General features: G+C 43.5%; 1 long non-coding RNA gene and 1 pseudogene across 1 annotated transcript in view; both read left to right on the forward strand.

Annotated features, from left to right (window-relative positions):
• The first annotated feature begins 6396 nt into the window (after window positions 1-6396).
• LOC127488564 (zinc transporter ZIP1 pseudogene) lies at window positions 6397-9472 on the forward strand (annotated as a pseudogene).
• A 7329-nt stretch (window positions 9473-16801) lies between these two features.
• Window positions 16802-23412, forward strand: part of LOC103346843 (nucleus accumbens-associated protein 1) — a 46481-nt gene continuing 39870 nt past the window's right edge. The window contains exons 1-3 of the long non-coding RNA XR_011385740.1: window positions 16802-19761; window positions 20158-20216; window positions 22414-22630. This is a non-coding gene — a long non-coding RNA (nucleus accumbens-associated protein 1). The remainder of the gene's footprint in view (window positions 19762-20157; window positions 20217-22413; window positions 22631-23412) is intronic.

The raw sequence follows: 23412 nt of genomic DNA on the forward strand, positions 1-23412 counted from the left end.
TCTTCCAGGTCTCCCATGTGGGTGCAGGGGCCCAAGGACTTGGGCCATCTTCTACTGCCTTCCCAGGCCACAGCAGAGAGACGGATTGGAGGTGGAACAGCTGGGACTCAAACTGGCACCCATATGGGAAGCACACACTGCAGGCTGTAGATTTATCTGCTGTGTCACAGTAATGGCCCTGAGGGCATTTTTCAAAAGAGGAAATTCAAATGGCCAACAAAAATGCAAATCAAAACCAAAATGAGGCTTCACCACACCCTAGTTAACATGGCTGTCATAAGAAACCAACAAACAATAAATGCTGGTGAGGATGTGGGGGAAAAGGTACTCTAATCCACTCTTCTTGTACAGCCACTGTGGAAGACAGTATTGGAGGTACCTCAGAAATCTTAAGACCCAGTCATCTGCTCCTGGAAATTTACCCAAAGGAAATGAAATTAGCATATTAAAGGGTTTTCTGTACCCCCATGTTCATTGCAACTCAATTTATGATATGAAATCAACTCAGATGCCCATCAACTGAAGGCTGGATAAAGAAATTATGGTACTATATACTATGGAACACTACACAGAAGAGTCATTTGCATCCAAATGGATACATCTGGAAACCATTATACTTAGTGATATAAGCCAGTCCCAAAAAGACAAATACCATATGTTTTCCCTGATCTGTGGTAACTAATAGAGTACCTATAAGGTAATCTATAGTAGTGAAATTGATACTTTGAGGTTTGATGATTGTTTACAGCCCTTGTTTCAACTGTTGAGGAACAACAGTTGAGGTAAATCTTATCAATATAAATTAACTGAAAGTAGATCTCTGTAAAAATTAAGAATGTGCATGGGAGAGGGAGAAGGAAGAAGAGTGAGAGCATTGGTGGGAGGGAGTGTGGGATGGGAAGTATCACTATGTTCCCAAATCTGCATATAGGAAATACATGAAATTTACATACATTAAATAAATTTTTTAAAAAAATATTAAAAGAAACAAGGAAGTTGTAAAAAAGTATGTATAGGATTTAGTTGTGGGAAAAATGGTTAATTGTTTATAAAAAGTCTCAAAGTAAGTGCTCAGAGGTATTAATAGCCACTATCTCTTTTTAAAAATGAATAAATGTTGAAGGAATGCCAAAAGAAAAAAGAAACTAAAAGTATGGCTTCAGGTGCCAAACATCAAAAACTGAAAATTATCAAATAAGCAACCTAGTCACAGGGACCTAGAAATAAGCAACTCGTCACAGGGACCTAGAAAATAAGAATGATCCAGAACAAATGGCAGTAGAAAAAAGTTAATAAAGATCAGAGCAGAAGTAAGAAATAATCTTAAGCAACTTTAAAAATCAATAAAATCAACAGTTGGTTCTTTAGAAAGCAAAATAATTCTTTAGCTGCACTAAGAAAACAAGGAATAGATTCAAAGGGAAAAAAAGAGAAAAAGAAGATATTATCACACAAATACAATAGATCACTAGAGACTATTAAAAACTACCACACTGGGCCAGCACTGTGGCGCAGTGGGATAATGCCCTGGCCTGAAGCCCAGCATCCCATATGGACACTGGTTCTAGTCCCAGCTGCTCCTCTTCTGATATGGCTCTCTGCTATGGCCTGGGAGATCAGCAGCAGATGACCCAAGTCCTTGGGCTCCTGCACCCATGTGGGAGACCCAGAAAAAGCTCCTGGCTTCAGATCAGCACAACTCCAGCCTTTACAGCCATCTGGGGAGTGAACAAGTGGATGGAAGACCTCTCTCTCTGTCTCTGCCTCTCTCTGTAACTCTATGTTTCAAGTAAATAAAATAAATTAAAAAGAAAAGAACTACTACACTAGCAAACTGAAAACCTAAAAGAAATGGTTAATTTCTGGATACATATAGCTTATCAAAACTGAACCACAAAGGCAGAGAACACATGAATGGGTCAATAATGAGTAACAGGAATCAAAGTCTCCAAACATATTAAAGGTCAGCACCAGATGGCTTTACTACCAATCTCTACCAGGTGTGGTTTTTTTTTTTTTTTTTTTTTTTGGACAGGCAGAGTTAGACAGAGAGAGACAGAGAGAAAGGTCTTCCTTCCGTTGGTTCACCCCCCCAAATGGCCACAATGGCTGGAGCTACACTGATCCAAAGCCAGGAGCCAGGTGCTTCTTCCTGGTCTCCCATGTGGGTGCAGGGCCCAAGCATTTGGGCCATTGTCCACTGCCTTCCCAGGCCACAGCAGAGAGCTGGACTGGAAGAGGAGCAACTGGGACTAGAACCCGGGGTGCCAGCACCACAGGTGGAGGATTACCCTAGTGAGCTGCGGTGCCAGCGCTCCACCAGGTTTTAAAAATGAAATAGCACGATCCCTCTCAAGCTATTCCAAAAAGTTGAAATGCAGGGAGTCTTCCCAAACTCTTTGAGGCCAGAATTTCATGCGGAAAAGAAATGGGCAGGGATCTGCATAGATATTTCCCAGAAAAATAAATATAGATGGTAAGAACATGTGAGAAAATGATCTATGTCATTAGCCATTAAATAAACACAAGTCAAAACATAATATTAGGGCCAGCACTGTGGAGTATCAAGTAAAGCCAGCACGTAGGGCTGGCACTGTGGTGTAGCGGGTAAAGCTACTGCCTGCAGTGCCACAATCCCATATGGGCACCGGTTCGAGTCCTGGCTGCTCCGCTTCTGATCTAACTCTCTGCTATGGTCTGCAAAAGCAGTCGAAGATGGCCCAAATGCTTGGGCCCCTGCAACTGTGTAGAAGACCCGGAAGAAGCTCCTGGCTCCTAGCTTTGGATAGGCCCAGCTCTGGCCAGTGCAGCCAATTAGAGTGAACCAGTGGATGGAAGATATCTCTCTCTCTCTCTCTGCCTCTCCTTTTCTGAGTAACTCTGACTTTCAAATAAATAAATATTTTTTAAAGATTTATTTTATTTATTTGAAAAACAGAGTTACAGAGAGATGTAAAGCCAGAGACAGAGGTCTTCCATTCTGCTGGTTCACTCCCCAAATGGCTATAACGGCCAGAGCTGAGCTGATCTGAAGCCAAAAGAGTCTTCTGGGTCTCCCACATGTGCACAGGGGCCCAAAGACTTGGGCCATCTTCCACTGCTTTCCCAGGCCATAGCAGAGAGCTGGATCAGAAGTGGAGCAGCCGGGACTCGAACCGGCACTCATATGGGATGCCAGTGCTGCAGGTAGTGCCACAACACTGGCCCCAGCAAGTAAATCTTGGGGGAAAATAAAGCCTCTGCCTGCAGTTCTGGCATCCCATGGGGTGCCAGTTCCAGTCCTGGCTGCTCCACTTCCTATCCAGCTCTCTGCTATGGCCTGGGAAAGCAGTAGAGGATGACCCACACCCTTGGGCCCCTGCAACTGCATGGTAGACTGGAGGGGACTCCTGGCTCCTGGCTTTGGATCAGCCCAGCTCCAGCCATTGCAGCCATCTGTGGAGCAAACTAAAGAATGAAAGACCTCTGCATCTCTGTAACTCTGCCTTTTAATGTAAATAAATACATCTTTTTAAAAAATCATCTTACCCCCCAAAAGTTTTTTTAAATGCTGAGGATATGGAAATGAATTTTATACACTGTGGGTGGAAATGCAAATTAACATAGGCAATATGGAGAAAAGAATGGTCACTCTAAAATAAATAAAATTACCTCCATATGGCACAGCTATCTTACTCCTGACTAAATATTTCAGAAGAAAATGAAATCAGCATATCAGAGCATAGTCTTTCTCCCACTGTAATGCAAGTCACACTACCATGATACGGAATCCATCTAGGTGTCTATTAGTGAAAGAACTGATAAGAGGGCCGGCGCCATGGCTCAATAGGCTAATCCTCCGCCTGTGGCGCTGGCACACCGGGTTCTAGTCCCGGTCAGGGCACTGGATTCTGTCCCGGTTGTCCCTCTTCCAGGCCAGCTCTCTGCTATGTGCAGAAAGGGAGTGCAACGGAGGATGGCCCAAGTGCTTGGGTCCTGCACCTGCATGGGAGACCAGGAGAAGCACCTGGCTCCTGGCTTCAGATCAGAGCATTGCACCAGCCACAGCACACCGGCCGCAGTGGCCATTGGAGGGTGAACCAATGGCAAAGGGAAGACCTTTCTCTCTGTCTCTCTCTCTCGCTGTCCACTCTGCCTGTCAAAAAAATTTTAAAAAAGAACTGACAAGAGAATATCATTCAGACATTTAAAAAAAGGAATGGAGGGGCTGGCACTGTGGCATGGTGGGTAAAGCCCCATATTTTGTGGTATTTAAAGAACTGGAGGAGAGGAGCTGGCAGGCTCAAAACACAAAAGAAAAGAAAATGGAAAGACCTAATCAGCTTATATTATTATTATTATTATTATATTATTATATTATTATTTGTTCAAATACTGCACTGTCACTGGCATTATGGCACAATGGGTCAGGCCACTGCCTATGAGTGCCAGTTTGAAGCCCAGCTGATTCACTTCTGAGCCACCTCTCTGCTAATGTGTCTTGGAAAACAGCAGCAGATTTCCAAATACTTTGGTCTCTGCTACATATGTGGGAAACCAAGATGGAACACTCGGCTTCTGGTTTCAACCTGGCCACTGTGGCTGTTCAGGGAGTGAACCAGTGGATAGCAGATTTCTCTGTCTCTCCCTCTTTCTGTTTACATCTGACTTTCAAATAAATAAAATAAATTTAAAAAATAATTGCACTGCATACAAGCAGTACAAGTAGTATATGTTAATTAAAAACTGCTTAAATAAGATTTTAAAAAATAGAAGCATCTCAATACAATAACAATGAACTATCTAAAACAGAAATTAGGAGGGGGCAGTGATGCGGTGGAGCAGGTAAAGCCACTGCCTGCAGTACTGGCATCCCATACAGGCACTGGTTCGAGACCTGATTGCTCCACTTCCTGTCCAGCTCTCTGCTATGGCCTGGGAAAGCAGTCAAAAATGGTCCAAGTCCTTGGGCCCCTGCACCGATGTGGGAGACCCAGAGGAGGCTCCTGGCTCCAGATCGGTGCAGCTCTAGCCATTGCAGCCATCTGGGGAGTGAACCAACAGATGGAAGATACCTTTCTCTCTCTCTCTCTCTCTCTCTCTCTCTCTCTCTCTCTCTGCCTCTGCTTCTCTGTAACTCTGGTGTTCAAATAAATAAATTAAAAAAAAGAAATTAGGAAACAATCCTAGATATAATAACATAAAAAACAGTCAGGAGCCTGTGTCCTCCAGCACTTTTGGGGATTAATCAAATACACAGTCTTCTTATCAACAACTCTAGGTGGCCAGCGCAGGGCCCTACCAAAAACAGGAACCTGGATTTTCATCTGGTCCTTCCATGTGGCTGGCAGGGACTCAAGCACCTGGGCCATCTTCTACTACTTTCCAAGATGCATTAGCAGGCAGGTGGATTGGAAGTGGAGCAGGCAGGACTCAAATGGAATGCCAGTGTCTCAGCAGTGGCTTAAATTGCTGTGCCACGATGTAGGTCCCCCCACCTTAAAATCTTTTTCTGGTTTCTTTAAAAAGATTTATTTACTTATTTGAAAGGCAGAGGTAAAGAGAGAGAGGGAGAGACAGAGAGAAAGAGATAGTCCATCAACTGGTTCATTCCCCAAATGTTTGCAAGAGCAGGGGCTGGGCCAGACTAAAGCAAAGAACCTTATCTGGGTCTCCCACAGGTGTGCAGAGGCCCAAGTATTTGGAGCATCAACTGCTGCTTTCCCAGACACATTATCAGGTATCTGAACCAGAAATGGAGCAGCCAGGACTCGAAATGGTGCCCATGTGTGATACTGGCATTGCAGGTCACGGTGGCTTGACCTGCTGTGCCAGATTGCCAGATCTCCCCTTGAATTTTTTGATCAGTCCTTACCTGAGTGACAACTAGGCAATCTGGTATTATGAAATGCCACTAATGTAAAACTAACCTTGAAGCCACATGGAAGGGTCCTTATACTATTTTATTCATTGTTAATACTGCTGTCGAATTACAGGCAGGGTGTTCAATTTTGTATCTGTGTCTCACAGTTAAAACACAGAATGGGGGTGGGACGTAGCCTAACAGTACAGAAGTCTGTGTCCTTCACTGGAGTATGTGGGTTCAATCCCTGGATATGGATATGGCTCATGACTCCGGCTTCCTCTTAATGTAGACCCTGGGAAGCAGCAGTGATGGCTCAAGTGACTCAGCTCATGAAACCCACAGGGAAAACCTGTATCGAGTTTCAAGCTCCCAGCTTCTGTCTTGTCCTTGACATGGAAGCTGTGAGCATTTGGGGAGTAAATCAGTGGAAAGGAGGTCTCTGTCTGTCCCTATGTTTCTCAAATAAATAACCAAAAAAGGAATTCATTCAAGAAAAAGAGACATATAGTTTTAGATGTCTGGTCACATAAAGTAATGTTTTTAAAGAGCTAAATGAGAGACTGGTGCTGTGGCTTAGCAGGCCCAGTTCAAGTCCCAGCTGCTCCATTTCCAATCCAGCTCTCTACTATGACCTAGGAAAGCAGTAGAAGATGACCCAAGCCCTTGGGCCCTTGCGTCCACATGGGAGACCCAAATGAAGCTTCTGGATCCTGGCTTTGGTCTGGCCCTGCTCTGGCCATTGTAGCCATCTAGGATGTAAACCAGCAGGTGGAAGAGCTCTCTCTGTTACTCTTTCAAATAAATAAACAAATCTTATTAAAAAAAAAAGAACTAAATGACAGTACTATAAAATATTTGCTTTATTCCCATAAGATCTAATAAATAAACTTTTATTCAAAATGACAATATTAACATTTTACTGGGTCATTACAGCTTCTAACAGCTAAAAGAAATTATCTAGGAGCTGGCCCTGTGGTGTAGTAGGTTAGGCTGTTGCCTGCAGAGCCAGCATCCCATATGGGCACTGTTCAAGTCCCAGCTGCTCCATTTCTGATCCAGCTCCCTGCTAATGCACCTGGGAAAGTAGCAGACGATGTTCCATGTGCTTGGGATCCAGAACCCACATGGGAGACCCAGTAGAAGTTCCTGGTTTCTGGCTTTGGATCTGCCCAGCTCTGGCCATTGCAGTGATTTGGGTAGTCAATCAGCAGATGGAAGATCTCTCTATCTCTCTGTGTGTATGTGTGTGTGTGTGTGTGTGTGTGTCTCTCTCTCTCTCTCTCTCTTTCAAATAAATAAATAAATCTTTTTTTAAAAAAATAAACTATATAAAGGATAGGGCAAAGGAATCGAGAACATTTTACCTTTATTGCCCAAGAAATAATACATTATTATTTGAAGGTGACTTTAAATCAGTTAGAAATATGTATTGTATACTCAGGGGGTATAGCTCAGGGGTAGAGCATTTGACTGCAGAAATATGTATTGTATACTCAAGGGAAATTATCAAAACAAAAATTTAGGAAACCCATACCCATGATACCTTAATGGAGGAGATAAAATGGCATCTTATAGGAAGCTCAATTAAAATAAGAGAGGGGTAGGCATGGCATAGTTATTAACAGGGTACTTGAAATACCCTCATCCCATATTGGAGTGCTTGTGTTTGAGTCCTGGCTCCACTCCCAATTCCAGCTTCCTGCTAACCCACCCTCTGTGGGAAGCAGGAGATGGCTCAAGTACTTTGATCCCTGTCAACTCAATCTGAGATCCAGACTGAAATCCTGGCTTGGCCAGGACCAGCCCAAACTATTGCAGGCATTTGGGGAATAACCTGCAGATCATAGATCCGTCTCTCTCTGTGTGTCTCTCTTACTCTTCAAATAAAATAAACAGAAATCTTTTTAAAGATAAAAGCAGAAGACAGAAATGATTTAAAAAACAAGAATTGGGGTTGGGGTTTGTTATGTTAGTTTAAAATAAGTAGTTAAGATGCGCACTGTGATGATCATATCCCATACTGAAATGACTGGACTGAGTCTGGTTACACAGTTTCTGATTCAAGTTCCTGTTAACGCACACCCTGAAAGACAGCAGGTGATGGCTCAAATACTTGGGTTCTTCCACACTGGTTGGAAACCCAGAGTTCCTGTCACCTAACTTTCCTGGCCTAGCCATGGCTATTTGAGAAATTTGGGGAGTGAACCAGCAGACGGAAGATCTTTCTCTGTCTCTGTCTTCCCATTAACCAAAAAATAAGACTTTAGAAAAACAAGAACTACAACAGAAAATGATTATAATTATGGAAAATATTAATCTAATGATATAAATAACATTAAATGCATATTATCTAAATATATCAATTAAAAGAGCAACGGTAGTGAGACCCTGGTGAGGTCGGAGAGTTGCTGGAACCACAACTGCCATGGGGCCCTGGGGAGAGCCAGAGCCCCTGGTGTGGTGCTTAGAGGCTGTGGCTTTGGAGCCCCAGTGCCCGGGGGGCTGGAGGCCCTGGTGCTGCTGCTGGTGCTCACCCTCCTCTGAAGCCTGGTGCCCCTCTGCATGCTGTGGCAGCCTGGAGCCAGCCATGAAGCCTCAGGTTCCCTCCAGAAAGCCCTGAGCCTAGTGAGCTGCTTGGGTGGGGTGTTTTTGGCCACCTGTCTCCTGGACCTGCTGCCTGACTACGTAGCTGTGATAGATGAGGCCCTGGGCAGCCTTGCACATGACACTCCAGTTTCTCCTACAAGAGTCCATCTTAGCCATGACATTCTTCCTGGTCCTCGTGATGGAACAGATCACCCTGGCTTACAAGGAGCAGTTGGGGCTACCACCACGGGAGGAAACAAGGGCTCTGCTGGGAACAGTGCATGGTGGGCCACAGCATTGGCAAGATGGTCCAGGCATCCCACAGGCACATGGAGCCCCGGCAGCCCCTCAGCCCTGCGTGCCTGTGTACTGGTCTTCTCTCTGGCCCTGCACTCAGTGTTTGAGGGGCTAGCAGTGGGGCTGCAGCAGGACCAGGCTCGGGCCATGGAGCTCTATCTGGCTTTGCTGCTCCACAAGGGTATCCTGGCTGTTAGCCTGTCTCTATGGCTGCTGCAGAGCCACCTGCGAGTAAAGGTCATGGCTGGCTGTGGGATCCTCTTCTCAAGCATGACACCTCTAGGCACTGGGCTGGGTGCAGCTCTGGCAGAGTTGGCAGAACCTTGCACCAGCTGGCCCAGTCTGTGCTAGAGGGCATGGCAGTGGGCACCTTCCCCTATATCACCTTACTGGGAATCTTGCCTCAGGAGCTGGCCACTTCTGAGCAGAGGGTCCTCAAGGTCATTCTGCTCCTAGCAGGCTTTGCTCTGCTCACTGACCTGCCCCTCACTCAAATCTAGGACACATCAAGAGAGGGGCAGGGGAGGTTGATTAGCAGGTGTCGCTGCCCTCCCTTCCTCCCCTCCCCCAAGTATGTGGGGGGAAAAGGAATGGGGAAGGGAGGTACTGAGGACCACAGAGTTCTCTGAGAGGTAGGGATGGAGGCTTTGGAATTATCTCGACCAATGAGAAGGCAGTTGTCGCTCCCCCTCTTCGCAGAGGAACGACACAGGACCCTGCGTTGTTCTTTTGTCTGCTCGGCCCTCCCCGGGTTTGCTGCTGGTTCTTCCTGGGTTGGCTACTCTCCCTTCCACCTCCGTGGAAGGGCGGTTCCCCCTGCCACTTTCCCCACTTCCGCGGGGAAGCGGCACACCGCCGGCCGGCTCTCTCGGGGGCTGCTCAGGTGTTCCTTCAGATAGATGTCCCTGGTGCATGTTGTCTCTCTCCTCCTTTATAGTCCTCTTCCACCAATCCCAACTCTGCTACCCACATGCCGAGTACGCTGCTCTCCTCCAATCAGGAGCAGAATCAGCTCCTGCAGGTCATCACTCAAGTTGGCGAGAGACAGCTGCGTAGAAGCTGTTTACTCCTCTCCCAGCGCCATATTGTTGGAGAGCAGATGCATAGAATAAGTCTTAATTCCAGTAACTTAGTCTAGTCCGAGTTGCTCCCCACAGGCAGTGGCAAAGGCTGGCCCAAGAAACAAGACAGTTAAGTCATTAGAGAGATGATCAGAGGACACTGACTGGTCAGGGACTATGGATAGGGACAGACTGACACTAGGAAAGCTAGAGGTAGAACCATGCTGCTATGGGGTAAGCGTAAGAGGAGAACATGGGCCCAGAGTCAGTGTCCTATTGGGTTTAGCCCATTTCAATTCCAGCACCTGCCACTGGAGTGGACTCCTCCTGCTCTTGTACTCATATAATTTTTCCCGCTTCCCTTCTCCCAGGGGAGTAGTACCAAATGGTCTCTCCTTGGCAGTTTTGTTACCTTCTAGGGCATCTCCAGTTCTGCACACTCCTCTATTTCTAAAGTGCCAAATAGCTTCCTTCCTTCTTCTCAAAGCACAGTGATGTGGCAGTGAGCCCTGCCCAGCACCTCAGTAGAGGGCATCTGCTTTATTTTGGTCCCAGATCCTTGGGGGAGAGTGGGGAGCAGAAATGTTTGCCGGGATGTGTGTTGGGGGACTGTTGGAGAGCTGGGGCCACCTACCACTGCTGCACCTTAGGAATATGGAACATGGACATGGTGCCCCAGGCACAGATGATAAATACTGAGCTACCAAAACTTTTTTTGTTTAATACTGGAGGAGCCCAAGTGGATAGGGAGATTTCTACCCACCAGGGTTATTTTTGGGGAAGGAGGCCTATGCATCAGGCTGTATTCTCTTGAACCTATTTTTACTAACTGACCTGTTTTGGGACATGCTACCCAAATAACAAAAGGTTTATACAAAAAAAGAGAGTAACATAGGAAAATTAAAAGTTAAGATGGGGCTGGCATTGTGGCATAGCGGGTTAGGCCACCATCTACAGTGCCAGTATCCCATATGGGCACTGGTTCGAATCCCAGCTGCTCCTCTTCTAATCCAGCTCCACATTAAATGAGCCTGGGAAAGCAGAAGTTGGCCCAACTGCTTGGGTGTCTGCACGCACATGAGACCCAAAAGAAGCTCCTGGCTTTGGATTGACCCAGCTCTAGCCATTGCAGCCCTTTGTGGAATGAACCAGCAGATGGAAGCTCTGTCCCTCTCTCAATAACTCAGCCTTTCAAATAAATAAAAATAAACCTTAAAAAAAAAAGACCCTTGGGGCAGGCACCATGGCGCAGTAAGTTAATCCTCCGCCTGAGGCATCAGCATCCCATAAGGCCACTGGTTCTAGTCCCGGCTGGCTGCTCCTCTTCCAATTCAGCTCTCTGCTATGGCCTTGGAAAGCAGTAGAAGATGATCCAAGTCCTTGGGCCCCTGTATCCATGTGGGAGACCTGGAAGAAGCTCCTGGTTCCTGGCTTTGGATAGTCACAGCTCCAGCCATTGCAGCCATCTGGAGAGTGAACCAGCAGATGGAAGACCTTCACCCTCTCTCTCTCTGCCTCTACCTCTCTGTTACTCTGCCTATTAAATAAACAGATCTTTTTTTAAGATTTATTTTATTTATTTGAATGACAGGGTTACAGAGAGAGGTAGAGACAGAGAGAGAGGGGTCTTCCATTAGCTGGTTCATTCCCCAGATGGCTGCAATGGCCAGAGCTGCGCCAATCTGAAGCCAGGAGCCAGGAGCTTCTTCCAGGTCTTCTAAGCAGGTGCAGGGGCCCAAGGACTTGGGCCATCTTCTACTGCTGTGACAGGCCATAGCAGAGAGCTGGAATGGAAGAGGAGCAGCGGGGACTAGAACCAGCACCCATATGGGATGCCAGCGCTTCAGGCCAGGGCATTAACCCACGGTGCCACAGTGCTGGCCCCAACAAATCTTTTATTTAAAAAAAAAGACACACTTTAAAAAAAAGTCACATTGGCCAAAGGATAAAAATTTTATCTGTATAAGAAGAATAATTTTAAGAGGTCTGATGTACAATATAGTGACAAAAATTAATAACAATGTATTCTATTTACATTAATGAGGAGATTATATTTTAGCATTTTACCATAAAAAATAAATATGTGGGGGCTGGCATTGTGTCCCAGTGGGTTAAGAAACCATCTGCTATACCAGCATTCCACGAGTGCTGGTTCACGGCCCAGTTGCTCCACTTCTGATCTAGCCCCCTGCTAATTCACCTGGGAAAACAGTGGAAGATGGCCAAATCCTTAGGCTCCTGCCACCCATGTGGGAGACCAGGATGGAGTTCCAGGTTTCTGGTTTTGGCCTAGCCCAGTCCTGCCATGTGGCCATCTGAAAAGTAAACCAACAGAAGAAAAAATCTCTGCCTCTTCTGCCTCATCTCCTCCCTCTATAACTTTGTCTTTCAAATAAATAAATAAAATCTTTAAAAATAGGTATGTGACAAAATGCATACCATTAATTAGCTTAATTTATCTATTCCTCAGTGTATAAGTAGTTCCAAACTTCATTTTATACGGTAAAGACATATCTGTCAACGTAAGATATACATATAGGTATTTTAAAAGACAAGCAAAGAGATGTAAATTTAAATATATACAGAAATATAGGGGGGCCAGTGCCATGGCTCACTTGGCTAATCCTCTGCCTCCAGCACCAGCATACCTTATGGGCGCCGGGTTCTAGTCCCAGTTGCTCCTCTTCCAGTCCAGCTCTCTGTTGTGGCCCGGGAAGGCAGTGGAGGGTGGCCCAAGTGCTTGGGCCCCTGCACCCAGATGCGAGACCAGGAGGAAGTGCCTGGCTCCTGGCTTTGGATCGGTGCAGCCTGCTGATAGTAGCGGCCATTTGGGGGGTGAACCAATGGAAGGAAGACCTTTCCCTCTGTCTCTCACTGTCAAATCTGCCAGTCAAAAAAAAAAAAAGAAATATATTATAGATCATTATAACACCAGTCCAAAGAAACCTGGAATACTTATACCTATTTCAGACAAATCAGGATTTAGGTCAGAAATATATGCAGAGTTACATAATGATACAGCAGGCAGTTCTCTGAAAAAACATTATAATGCTTATAGATAATAGAACATCACACTAAATAAGGCCAAAACTCATAGAATTGCAAAGAAAAATACAGGTACACCATTGCTAAACAGTGTAAACAAAAACAGTTATATAACAAACAAGTGGTTATTATTATTTAGCAAATGTGTAATCACACAGAGATGCCAGTTAATACCAGATTAAAAAAAAGTCAATAAATAAGGTCACTCCTCCAAGTTTTGGTATACTGTAAAATAAATACACAGACATGAAAAAGTATATGATTTGTCTACTGTATTAACACTTCCCACTAAATTTCAGATTCTTCCGTCTATAAAACAATGGAATTTTCCCAATTTATAAAAAAAATTATCTTGCATTACCCCTTGCAGAATTAAAACCAAAAAATAAAATTATCACCAACATCAAAAATAAACTTGAGGGGCCGATGCTGTGGTGCAGCAGGTTAAGCCGCCAGCTACAGTGCAGGTATCCCATATGGGCGCCAGTTTGATTCCCAGCTGCTCCTATTCTGATCCAGCTCCCTGCTAATGTGCCTGGGAAAGCAGCAAAAGATGGTCCTTGGGCCCTGGCCACCCATGTCAAGACCTAAATGAAGCTGCTGGCTTTCATCTGGCCCAATCTAGGACATTGCAGCCATTTGGGGAGTGAACCAGCTGATGGAAGTTCTCTTTCCTTCTCTCTGTCACTCTGCCTTTCAAATCAATAAACCTCTAAAACAAATAAATGAATGCATAAATAATCTTGAAACAAGCCAAGTTCCATGAACAGCAGCAGCAGTGAGAGAATGGGGTGAATCCACAGCCTCAGACAGCGCCATGCTACAAGCGTAAATGCCTGAGGCAAAAAAAAATCAGTGTCGTATCAATAGGTAACATCAACTTCTTGGAAAATTCATGAAGGCAAAACCAAACAAGCCTCTCCTTTGGGAGAAATTGACAATAAGCCACAAAGAACATCTGAAAGAATCAGGACTTCATCATCTCTGAGCGGAGAAGCAGAAAAGATCAGGAACGCACCTGAGCTCACCAAGGCCCATTGATTCACCTGGGTAAAGATCCCATGGCTGTCAAGAATTCTCTTTTCAAGCCTTAACTGAGTAACGCAGGTTCCAAGCAAGACAGTAAACATCTAACACTCAGACCATGGCACATAATTCCTAAATAAGGGGGCAAAGTGTAATTAGAAAACAGCAAGCTTCTACAAAGCACATAAAAGAACCAGCTCTGGGAAGCAGCCAGCTTAGCTCACAGTTTACAAAGGAACCCACATTCAGAAGCTGACACAGGCTTCCATGCCTTGGCAATCACTCTCCATGTGGAAATGGGAGGCTTATGCTAGTTAGAGAATCAGAAAAACATACATAAGCAGCCAGAAAATCTAACTCAGAAAGCTGACATTTCTACTTTTCCTTCTCAGCAGTGTGGAATGATCAATCGGCTTGATTCAGAACAGCAACCCAACAATCATCCAAAATCAGTTTAATGTTCTAACCCAGGGTGTTTTTGTTTGACATCACATTTAACACTAAATGTGCAATTCTCCAACACCTATTATTGCTGACCAATTCAACTGTTATACCATCTCCAGTTAGCATGGGCCTCAAAGGTTAAAGGCTTGGTGCCAATACATATTCCTATGCAGATGCCACATCACATGACTTAGCTAGGGTGGTTTTCTTTGGCCTGAAGCTTTTCTCCCTTCACAAGGCTTTCTCCCTTCACAAGGCATGAGTACATGAATCCCTTCTGTCTTAGCCCTTCCATGTCAGCCTCTAATTATCTAATAATTCGTCTCCAAGGAATGGGAACTAGAGTGAAGTGTAGAACATTTCCCAAGGCATTAGGAATATAGATGGAGGGTATACAGCAGAGACCCCCAACCTCGGGGCACCAGCTACTCCCAGGGCAAGCCCGCCTTCCTCCTGCTGCTCTCCAAGCAGACACAGTGGCTGCCATTCACTCCACACTCCTAGGGACTGTGACCACTGGGGCATCTTGGGGCATTACCCGCAGGTAGTTTCAAATACCAGGACACGGAAAAAAGTAACAGGTTTCGTGAGAAGACATCACTCTGAATTTTCCAACAACCTCACATCTATGACATTCTGACAGGATGACCTTTAGGAAAACATGTCTCATGCTGACTGGTCTGTATTACTAGAGGTATAAATTTTTATTTAACTTTTAGTTCTCATTCTTCATTGCTTATCTTTAGTAAATGTGAACATCGAATATCATAATACTCATAGGTGATTAATCATTTTTCATCAGTTTTTTTTTAGAGAAACATGTAGTTTTCTTTTTTTAAATCCTGCTATCATTCCATGTGGAACTTCCAACCTCCAGAGCCATGAGTCATAAGGTACTATCACTTAAACCACCCTATAAGTTGTAATTTATTATAGGAACCATGACAAGTAAGTATATTCTCATCTTTGTCTACTTTTCCTGCAGATAGCTAGAAGGTCCATGCTATGATGTAACAGCAATACAGATATTAAAACTGTGACTTCACATGTCATTGCGCCTATGCCAGGAAAAGATAGAAAAAAGAAAAGAAGCCAAGAATAAATAAAAAATTTGTAAAAATCTAGACATAGAAGAAAAATAAAAAGTGAATGAATATGCATGTATTAAATTTTGAAAACTCCATAATCTGATAAAATTGGAAGTCTAAAATTTACCTAAAAGTGGTATCATTAAAAGCTATTTAAGGTATACAAGTTTCATGTATTTCATATAGATAGATTTAGGAACATAGTGATGTTTCCCATTCCAGTCTCCATCCTGCCCACTCCCATCCTTCTTCCTCTTCCCTCTGCCATTCCCACTCATTTATTTACAAAGATACATTTTCAGTTTATTTTATACTCATAAGATTCATCCTACACTAGGTAAAGAGTTCAACAAATAGTACGAAGAAAAAAACACTGTTCCTCAATAGTAGAGACAAGGGCTGTAGATGTTCCTCAAATCTTAAAGTGTCAATTTCACTCGGTATGCATTACATTTTAGGTATTCTATTAGTAACCACGGGTCAGGGGAAATGTATGGTATCTGTCTTTTAGGGACATTATGCTTATTTCACTAAGCATAATGGTTTCTACTTGCAACCATTTTGTTGAAAAAGACAGTAGTTTATTTTTTTAACCATTGAATAGTATTCCATAGTGTATATGTACCATCATATTTTTTATCCAGTCTTCAGTTGATGGACATCAGAGTTGAACAAAGCTGGAGGCAACACAATACCACTTTCAAGACATATTACAGGGCAGTTAAAATCAAAGCATCCTAGTACTGGCCAAAAAAAATAAAATAAAATGTGTAGACCAATGGAACAGAATAGAAACTCCAGAAATCAATCCATGCACGCATCTATAACCAACTTACCTTTGACAAAGGAGCTAAAACCAACCCCTGGAGGAAGGGCAGTCTTGTCAACTGCCCCTACTCCCACTCTACCCCTAGCCCTCCTAAGATAAAAAAGGCTGGTTGCTTGTGTCTGGGGCCTCCTGCCATGTGTTCCACCAATGTGCACGCCTACAGTTGGTCACCCACCTCTGTGGATTTATTTTCTCTGAAAAAAATCAGTCTAATAATATAATAATACTATATTATTATATATTATTATTAATCATTAATCAGTCTAATAATCATACAGTCATTTGGGGCGTGAACCAGCAGATGGAAGACACCCTCTCTCTCTCTGGCTCTACCTCACTCTGTAACTGTCTTTCAAATAAATAAAATAAATATTTTCAAAAACCCATGGCATTTTTAAAGCTAAAATATGGGTTATTATTTGCCTTTTGTAACCTGTGATTTAGTCCACATGTATTTTTTATTTTATTGCTGTATCATACAGCTCTAGAATTTCCATTGTTTTTCCAGTTGTTTTTTCTACTAATAATTTTGATATATCATCCTTTATATTATAAACATATAGTATAAGTATAGCATAAACATCTTATATTTTACTTTCAAAATCTGGGTTAACTTAAGTTTCTTTCTAGTGATTCTTTTTCCTTTTGATTATAATCACATTTTTTTCTTTACCTGGGTGGGGGTTGATTCTGAATTTTTTCTTGGATATTATAAATTATGTTATAGAAATTGAGTACTGTTATATTTCTCAAATGATTTTTGTTTTACAATGTAGTCAATAGTCTAAAGTCAAATTCCAAACTCTGCATTCCTTGCAGTGATAAGTAATTAACTTTTTTAAAAAAAGATTTATTCATTTATTTGAAAGGCAGAGTTACACAGAGAGAGGGGAGGCAGAAAGAGAGAGAAGTCTTCCATCTGAGGGTTCATTCCCCAATTGGCCACAATGGCTGGAGCTGAGCTGATCTGAAGCCAGGAGCCAGGAGCTTCTTCCAAGTCTCACACGTGAGTGCAGGGGCCCAAGGACTTGGGCCATCCTCTACTGCTTTCCCAGGCCATAGCAGAGAGCTGGAGCAGCTGGGGCACAATCCGGCACCCATATGGGATGCCAGTGCTTCAAGCAAGGGAATTATCTGGCTGTGCCACAGGACCCACCACTATTAACTTTATTTCATCCATTTATTTTACTAGCACAGAGACAGCAAGACAGATAACCTAACTGACAGACACAGGTTTCACATCCACAAATGCCTGAAAGACCTGTGGGTGCCCCAATTCAGAGCTAGAAGCTGGGAACCTAATCCAGGTCTCCCATGGGTGTGACAGGGACCAGATTACTTGAGTCACTACCTGCTGCTTCCCACGGTGCACATTAGCAGGAAGATGGAATTGGAAGCAAAGTTAAACCATGAAACCACACATCTGAATATGGGCTACAGGCATCCCAAATGGTACCATCACCACTGCACCAAACACCTAGTTCTCACAACTTCAATCCTTTCATGGATGTCTACATGATGATGGTTTGTTATCTTATTTATGTAAAAAATTCACCATTGTTTTTAGGGAAATCAAAAGAACTATGTGTAAAATATGACCATATACATGCAAGTAGCAGAGCATCTAGTTTAGCATCTGGGCCCAAATCTGTCTCAGTCTACAGTGTGTGTTACAGAACAGGGACAAACCATGCACATGTTTGCTTCTCTGTGCCTTGTCTACTCCAGATAGCAGTTCCACTTTTAGGTGAGTAGAAGAATCTGATCACTTCTTCTCTACTACAGCCTTTCAGGGACTTGAATTTTATTCTTCTGTACCTTCCTTGCTTTTCCCGGTCAGTTATAAGATATAGATGTCCACACAGAAATAGTTACATTGCCAGACCTCTTTAAGTATGGGGCATCAAGCAAAAGAGAAAAGCAGTGAAACAAAAATTGGTTTGTTGCGGAGGTCAACAAGATGGGATGATTTTTCTTAGACCAAGACCAAAACAGAAGAGACACGGTTCATAAACTAAGAAATGAAGAAGGGTATATTGCCAATAAGTTTACAGAAATTTAAAAGATTATAAAGGAATACTGTGAATCAATATGTCAAAAGATCCAACAATTTATATGAAATACATACATTGCTAGAAAAATACAAATTGTCACTCTCAAGAAGAAACTAAAAATATTAGTAGCCTAAAGCAGTCAAAAATCAAACAATAATAATAATAAATGTAATCAGCAATTTAAAACATTACCACGAAGTCCTGACCAGGTGGTATCCTTTGTGAATTATATCAAACATTTAAAGAAGTAATAACAATATTTTTCAAACTCTACCAAAACACTTGCCAACACATTTACACTTGCCAACTCATTTTCTCTCTCTCTCTCTCTCTTTTCTTTCTTTCTTTCTTTCTTTCTTTCTTTCTTTCTTTCTTTCTTTCTTTCTTTCTTTCTTTCTTTCTTTCGACAGGCAGAGTTAGTGAGAGAGAGCGAGACAGAGAGAAAAGTCTTCCTTCCATTGGTTCACTGCCCTAATGGCCACTACAGCTGGCGCTGCGCTGATCCGAAGCCAGGAGCCAGGTGCTTCCTCCTGGTCTCCTATGCAGGTGCAGGGACCCAAGCACTTGGGCCATCCTCCACTGCACTCCCAGGCCACAGCAGAGAGCTGGACTGGAGGAGGAGCAACCAGGACTACAACCCAGGGTACCGGCGCCGCAGGTGGAGGATTAGCCTAGTGAGCCACAGCGCCGGCTTAATACTTAAAAAACAATGAGTTCAAATGAATTGTATTGATATCCTAAAAGTCGACAATAGCAGGTAACTGGATCACAAGCAGAGGAGCTGGGCCTCAAACTGGCGGTCCAATACACGATGCAGGCCCCCTAGCTGTGGCTTACCCTACTGCACCGCAACACTGGCCCCAACAGATTCACTTTAACATACCATGCTGATTGAGAAGAAAAATTGCATTCTTAGCAAAAAAAAACCTCAGCAAGAGACCTGGAAACATCACCTCAGCATCGTCCCCCTGCAGGCTGTGCTCTGGCCTCCCTGGCCTGGAGGTAAAGGGGAAGATGATCAAGCTCGCCACTCACTGTACTTTGCCCAAGGCCATGGCCACAGATTCCAGAGCCGACCACGGGGAAGTGCAGGGCCCCCTGCATCCAGTTCCAGCAGGTCCGCCAACTCCGCCTCCCCTTCTCCAGACACCAAGCTTCTGAGCTGTCCGGCTTCCTTTTCACAGACAGGAAGAGGCTGAACACCCTGGCCCCCTGGGCGGCAGAGCCTGACTACCACTGTGACGCCGGGCGCACCTGATTGGATTGTTTGCAAAGCTGGAGGGGGAGCCTTCGACGTCACAAAGGTGTAGCCAATCAGAGGAGGGCGGTGACTTGGGGTGTGCAGTGTGGGGGTTGTGAGGGGAGAAGCTTGGGCTCTGGTCTGAAGCCGCCTCCTCACCCTTTCTGTCTTCCCCTGCAGCCCAGGCCGCTGCACCTCTGTTCCCACAGGGATCCGTGAGCTGGAGCCTGCAATGACCTGCTGCAGGCGAGTCTCTATTTGCTGACTGTGACTCCTGGGCCCTTGTCTTTCTTCACATTCCTGGGTCATTCTTCTGTATGGTCATTTACGTTCTATAAATTGATTTGAAGAGTGCGTAAAGGTATTAGATGATTGAATCCTTTTCTGATTCATTTCTCTTGTAAATATGTGTTTCCTAGTCTGTCTTTTGTCCACTTTGTTTCTTGCTGGTACTTAGTAATCCAATTGGCTTTATATGTGGATCTACTGCCCAGAAGTGTTGCTATAGCTAATTATCAGTTGCATTTGTTTTGGGATTAGATTGAATTATCTTTGTATGTAATGTCATCCACATATATTAACAATTGTATTGCAAAAAATGTGATTCTTTTATCTTACATGTCTTTGTTTCCCTGACTATAGGTCCAGTACAATGTTATGAGAGGTGGGCGTCCAAGGAAAGATCTCTCAGTGCTCCTTAAGTAATTTATTGCATGCTAATTTTACATAATCTTGATCTGATTAAGCAAATCATTATTTTTAAATATTTTGCTAACATTTGGCTTTTATGGCTGGATGCAGAATTTTATTAAATGCTTTTTAAACATTTAATCTAAGTGATCATATAATCCCTTGTATTCTTCACCTACCTGGATGATTTACATGGTTTTTTGAGAATGTTGAATACTCTTACACTTTTTAGTGTATCTTGCTTGTCATTGATCTATTAGTTTTTCATATGTGGTTTATATAATATTTTAAAATATTTATTTATTTGATAGGCAGAGTTAGAGAGAGGCAGAGGCAGAGAGAGAGACAGGTCTTCGTCTGTTGGTTTACTCCTCAAATGGCTGCAGTAGCTGGAGCTGGGCTGATCCAAAGCCAGGAGCCTGGATCTCTTCCAGGTCTCCCACAGAGGTGCAGGGGCCCAAGGATTAGGGTCATCTTCCACTGCTTTTCCAGACCATAGCAGAGAGCTGGATTGGAAGTGAAGCAGCCGGGATGTGAACCTGTGCCCATATGAGATGCTGGCACTGCAGGCAATGACTTTACCCACTATTCCACAGCAAGGGGCCCAAATTTATATAATATTTGGTTAGTATATTTGCATATTGGGGCCGGCACTATGGCGCATCAGGTTAAAGCCCTGGCCTGAAGTGCTGGCATCTCATATGGCACCAGTTCTAGTCCCAGTGGTTCTAGTCCCAGCTGCTCTGCTTCCAATCCAGCTCTCTGTTATGGCCTGGGAAAGCAGTAGAAGATGGCCCAAATCCTTGGGCCCCTGCACCCACATGGGAGACCTGGAAGAAGCGCCTGGCTCCTGGCTTCAGATCAGCACAGCTCCAGCCATTGAGGCCATCTGAGGAGTGAACCAGTGGATGGAAGACCTCTCTCTCTGTCTCTACCTCTCTCTGTAACTCTGTCTTTCAAATAAATAAAAGAAATCTTTAAAAAAAGAATATTTGCATATCTTTTTGAACAAGAAGCTCTTTAATTTCACTTTAATTTGTATCATATTCCGAGTTTCATCATCTGTGTAATAGTGGTTTCCCAAAAGAAATTTAAAAATATTCTACTTATTTTCACTTGGGACAAGTGTGGGGAACAAATGTTTTTTCCTTCCTTGAAAGTTTGGAATATTCCATAAGTCATTTTCAACTTCTTCAAAAATTGGCTCAGTTTGTTAGTTTGTATAGTTTTTTAATTCTATGTTATATTTGTGTTTCGGGAAACTGTTTTTCAGAATATAGTGGATTTTAGTGTCTGTAGTTAAATTTTCACCCCTAAGAATTTCATAAAGCTCTCTTAGCACCTTTGTAAGTTCTATGAACTCTGTAAAGATGATTCTGTTTCAATTTCTTGAGAGTGCCTACTGGCTAATTAATTTTCTTAATATTTTTAAGATTTTTTTGTGATGGCCTTTCCTTTCACTGAATGTCAAAAACTACAATTATATCCATATATCATTAATATGTTGTGGCACAGCATGTTAAGCCACCACCCACAAGGCCAGCATTCCATGAGTCCCAGTTCCAGTCCTGGCTGCTCCATTTCTGATTCAGCTCCCTGCAAATACATCTAGAAAAATAGCAGAGGATGACCCAAGTAATTGGGCCCCTACCACCCACATGGTAGACCTGGATGGGGTCCCAGGCTCCTGGCTTTGGCCTTGCCAAGCCCAAAGTGGAGGCCATTTAAGGACTGAACTAGTGGATGACATATTCTCTCTCTCGCTCTCTGTCTGTCTCTCTCTCCATATATATATACATATATATATATACACATATATATGCATATATATTTATTTATCTTCCTCCATCCCTCCCTCTCTGCTGTAAACCCTGCTTTGCTAATAAATAAAATAAACCTTTTTAAAAATAATATTGGGACATAGAAGAAGAAGAAGAACTGAAACAGGAACAAGAACAAAAACAGAAACAGGACTGACAGAGGAAGGAGAGGAAGGGAACAATCAATGGAGTCACACCACTGTGTCAGTTTCCGGGATGGCTCCCAATGACTCATGTCCTGGTGCTCCAGCCCCAGTGCAGTCATTTCCCACACTGACTAGGACTCACCTACGTAATCTAGAAGATATTCCAGAAACTATGGAGTGGGACTTATGAGGCCAGATCCTAAAAGATATTTAAATTTCTCCTTTGCTCTCTTTTAAATAAGTTCTGGAGAATAAGCCAGCATCGCAACTTTGGGAGCGCTCAGACAGCCCTCACAGAGAAATCCACATAGTGCACAACTGAGGCCGACTGCTAACAACCAGCACTGCGTTTCTAGGCACGCGAGTGAGTGTACTGGACGTGAATCTGCCAGCCTCAGCCATACCTTCAGATGACTGCAGCCCAGCCAACAGCTCGATGCAGCTGCTTGTGGAAACCAGGTACAGAACTATGTATGTCAACATTTCTGGATTTCTCACCCAGAGAAGATGGCGTGTTTCTTGCTTTTAAGCTATTAAATGTGGGGGAAATGGTGTACAGTAATAAATAACTGTGAATGGTAGGTGAAATAAGGTCTAAAGAATTACCATTTAATTTTGTTCATTTAGTTTAACTTCTTGAAGGTTATTAGTGACCTTGAAAAGAGCAGTGCAGCAGAGTATGTGATAAAAGCCTTATTAGAGTGTGTTCAGAGGGACTGAGAGAAGAGAAAGTGGAGAGAGAAACTGCAGGTAATTCTTTGGTGATTTTTTTCTGTACAAAGGAACAGAGAATTGGGGCAGTCGTTGAAGGGAAAAGGGTGCTCAGGTTTTGCTTTTGATTTACCAGATAATGTAGCCTGATGTATAAGCTGCTGCTGCTGATTTAAGATATTGGCAAAAATTTCAGTTAAATGTGTAAATGGCTGGTAGGTCCACTGTCCTTGAGTAGTTGAGTGAAAAAAAGATCTAGATCCGTGTCAAGGAATGGGCCACGAGAGGACAGACAGTTCATATTTAATAGGGGAAGGGCAGGCAGAGTACCCACTGCTCCTATTAATGGGTAGGTGTGGTGGTGGGTGCCCTTATTTATTCTGCTTATTGAGAAGCAATGTCATCAAAAGCGAGTGAGAAGGAGAGAAGGTAAAGGAGATTAGAGACGGTGTTGGAGTCATCCATGACAGCACACTGGGATGTAAGTACACTTTCCCAGGGAGTCACAGCAAGGATAATTTAATCAAAAT

Source organism: Oryctolagus cuniculus, assembly GCF_964237555.1.
Source record: "Oryctolagus cuniculus chromosome 17 unlocalized genomic scaffold, mOryCun1.1 SUPER_17_unloc_1, whole genome shotgun sequence".
NCBI classification, from domain to species: Eukaryota; Metazoa; Chordata; class Mammalia; order Lagomorpha; family Leporidae; genus Oryctolagus; species Oryctolagus cuniculus.